At 36.8% G+C, this 3719-nt stretch overlaps 1 pseudogene; it reads left to right on the top strand.

Moving 5' to 3' along the window:
* LOC107658257 (leukemia inhibitory factor receptor-like) overlaps positions 1 to 3719 on the top strand; it is a 21958-nt pseudogene that overhangs the window by 13402 nt on the left and 4837 nt on the right.

Raw genomic sequence — 3719 nt, 5'->3', positions numbered from 1 at the left:
CCCCTCCCCACCTCCCTTTTTTTTTTTTTTTTTTTACTGTAAATGTCACTTTTTTTTTTTTTTGAGTTTTAAGTCTTTTAAAATTAGGCTACCTCATATATGCAGGTTTTTCTAGACCATGTGAATTCTGGTTCTTCTTAAAAAAAAAACGTTTTGGAATTAATTGTTCAAATTCACTATAAAACTGCATTTTTACAGGAGACTTTAAAGCAGGAGTTCTATATGAATTTAAAATCGACGGGTGTAGCGCTGAGGGACATAGACGCCATGAGAAACAGATCGGATACTTAAAAGAACAGAGTAAGAGTGCACACACACTTTACATGCGACGCATCTATAGGACCTTACAGTAGAGCACAAAACAGCTGCCAATCCACATTATTTTTGATGTAAGAGTGACACGCCCATTTGTAAATTCACTATAAAACTGCATTTTTACAGGAGACTTTAAAGCAGGAGTTCTATATGAATTTAAAATCGACGGGTGTAGCGCTGAGGGACATAGACGCCATGAGAAACAGATCGGATACTTAAAAGAACAGAGTAAGAGTGCACACACACTTTACATGCAACGCATCTATAGGACCTTACAGTAGAGCACAAAACAGCTGCCAATCCACATTATTTTTGACGTAAGAGTGACACGCCCATTTGTAACTAGAATGTGCAAGACTTCCAGAGTCATTCTCTCAAAGTTAATTTACCTGTACAAAAGCAGCCCGTTATGCTGCAGACTTTATCATATTATTATTTTAATATATTGTCATAATCATAAATGCACTGGTTTGTGGTGCAAATAGTTTTACTGTTTACTGCACTTTCTTATTCTTCTAATAATTTAATGAATGGGAAGTCTCACACATTTACAGAAAATTGCTCATTTCCGCTTTGCAAAATAAGGTGATGTTGCATTGGAAAATGCATCAAATTGTCTTCAGTTTGAGAAATTGAAATCAACAATTTTCACATCTTAATTGTGCAACAGAACACATTAATATTATGAAATAATTTGACCACATATATTATTTGTGTTGTTCAGAGCCCACACAGCGCCCTACACTGGACTCCAGCCCAAATCTAACATGGTCATCTGTAAACCTGAAATGGAGTTTCAATGAGAAGGATCCGAGTCACGCTGGATTCATCACGGGATATGTGATTATGGTACAAGACCATTCAGAGGCCGGCTACGATCTCAGTAAGTCTAAACTTATGTTCTAACAAAGTCCCCTTCAATATAGTCCCTTTTCAAATATTCCATATTTGCATTGCCTCCGCACAGCTATTTTGGGCATCCAAGACCAAGTCTACTTGAATAGGGAAAACCAGAAATCGCAAAAACTGCTTGCCAACCTCACATTTAAATATTTGGAATCAACAACATGCCCCATAAATGTTGTTTCTTATTCTAAAATGGTATTTAAAAAAGCTTATATTTAATGCTGGACCAGCCAATGCACAAAATGACTTAACCAAATGGCAATTGGCTCATAAAAAAAAAAAAAAAAAGTTTCAATAAACTTTCATTTCAAATTCTCAATATGATTTCAAATGCAGCTATTTTTTGGACCGTATACTGCAGCAGTACAGCATGACAAAATAAATCTCACATTAAATCCCCCTTCGTTATTTTCTCCTCTCTCTATCACATGCATCCTTCCTGTTTGTTCTGGCAGGTTCCTTCAGACAGTCAGTGGACGATCCTCACAGCAAGTCCTGGACAGTCAGTGGTCTTGAGGAGGACCGGCCGTACACATTTCAGCTGGCAGCATGTACATCTGCAGGCTGTGGAACGGAAACCACCGCCGTCTTCAGAACCAGAAAGAACTGTGAGCTCAGATACCGATTCAAACCAGATTCACACTAACAGAAAATAGTCTGAGTGGTGTTTTATAATCGAAGACTTCTATAGTAAGTACTTCTAATTTAAATGGACAGTTCGCCCAAAAATGAAAATCCTGTCATCATTTACTCACCCTCGCGTCATTCCAAACCTATACAAGTTTCTTTCTTTCTTTTGTTGAACATAAAAGATATTTCTGAAAATGTTGGGGTCCGAACAACATTGGACTCCACTGACTTTTATTGTATGGACAAATGGTTTAGAGTTTTTAGAGGATAAATGTTTTTAGAGGAAGTCTCTCCTGTTCACCAAGGCTGCATTTATTTGATTAAAAATACAGTAATATTGTGAAATATTATTACAATTTCAAATAAGTGTTTTCTATTATAATACATTTTAAAGTGTAATTTATTTCTGTGATGCAAAGCTGAATTTTCAGCATCATTACTCCAGTCTTCAGTGTCACGTGATCCTTCAGAAATCATTCTAATATACTGATTTGCTGCTCAAGAAACATTTCTGATTATTATCATCAGTGTTAAAACAGCTTAATATTTTCGTGGAAACCATGATATATTTTATTTCAGGATGCTTTGATAAAGTTCAAAAGTACAACATTTATTAGAAATAGAAATCTTTTGTAATATCTTTTTGAAACTAAAATCTAATAATAAAACTAAACACTTAATCTGACTCTAAATCAATTCAACATTTGACAACTTTCTCACAAATGCAAAGTAGCAGGATTCTTTGTGTGAATAGCTCTATGGAAACGCTTTATTTCTATACAAAATCTTGTTTGCATATTCACAATGAGTGGACAGGTCATTTCATAATGTTGAATTATAATGGGGATAATAATTCTGTCCACAGTTTACCTGCTGACGGTCAAGGTTCTGGTTCCTCTCGTGGTTTTGGTCGGTTGTTGTGTTTGTCTGTGGTTGTACAGAAACCTGTAAGTGTGCTGATATACAGTATGTGCTGTGAGCTGATGGACTGTGCTTCTCACCTGTGGAGCACTGAAACTGATGACGTCTTTCTCCACCGTTTCCAGGATAAGAGGATTTCCAGAAGAATCCTTCGGCTTTCTGCACGTAAAAGCACTGGACCTGGATGAAGATCTTTATGAAGTAATTCATTACATTGATGCTGTACAATAATGTAACTGCATTGCCTCGATTTCTTTTCACAGCTAAATTGGGCAGGCTAGTCTTTTGGCTGGTTTTAGAGGGCTTCTGGGCAATCTGCAACATGTGATGCTGGGACAGTGTGTTATTTTAGTATAACTGAGATACTGTTATTGTTTTTTATTAATATTCTGAATTAGTTTTTATATTTTAGTTTTCATTTTTCTTTTAAACTTTTAGTTTGAATAATTTAGTAAAGTTTGTTTTTGTCATTTTAATTGGTTCTTTTTAGTCCATTTTTATTTCAGTTTTTGTTATTTTTGTACATGAAGTTAAAGGTTCCCTGAAATGCTTAGAAACACGCAGCGTTACTCTATGTGTTGACGTCATTTTAACTGAAACAGGAAGACAGGGCGGGACATATCAAGCAGCCCCGCCCCTTTTTAAAATAGCCAATAGCGTTCGCTTATATCACAGCTTGGGCTAGAGCCGTTCAGAGCCGTTGAGCTCCGTAAAGCTGCATTTGACAGGGTATGCCAGCCACAATCTCATCCATATTGCTATAAAATAATTCAAATAGCTCCGATACATTTTGTGGTCTGCGCCGACTCGCGCATGTGATCCGCTCCGTGCTATCGTGTCTCTGGACCGGAGCAGAGTGTGTGCGGTGCAGTGGTTAGCGTGACACAGCGCCAAACCAGACTTCTTTTTTTCCTCAATGGAAAGCATATTTACACTGTTACAATTGT

The sequence above is a fragment of the Sinocyclocheilus anshuiensis genome, unplaced genomic scaffold, assembly GCF_001515605.1.
Source record: "Sinocyclocheilus anshuiensis isolate Anshui unplaced genomic scaffold, SAMN03320099.WGS_v1.1 scaffold137, whole genome shotgun sequence".
In the NCBI taxonomy this organism is placed as follows: Eukaryota; Metazoa; Chordata; class Actinopteri; order Cypriniformes; family Cyprinidae; genus Sinocyclocheilus; species Sinocyclocheilus anshuiensis.
Note: the sequence above shows the minus strand (reverse complement) of the source record. Positions and strands in the feature narration are given on the sequence as shown.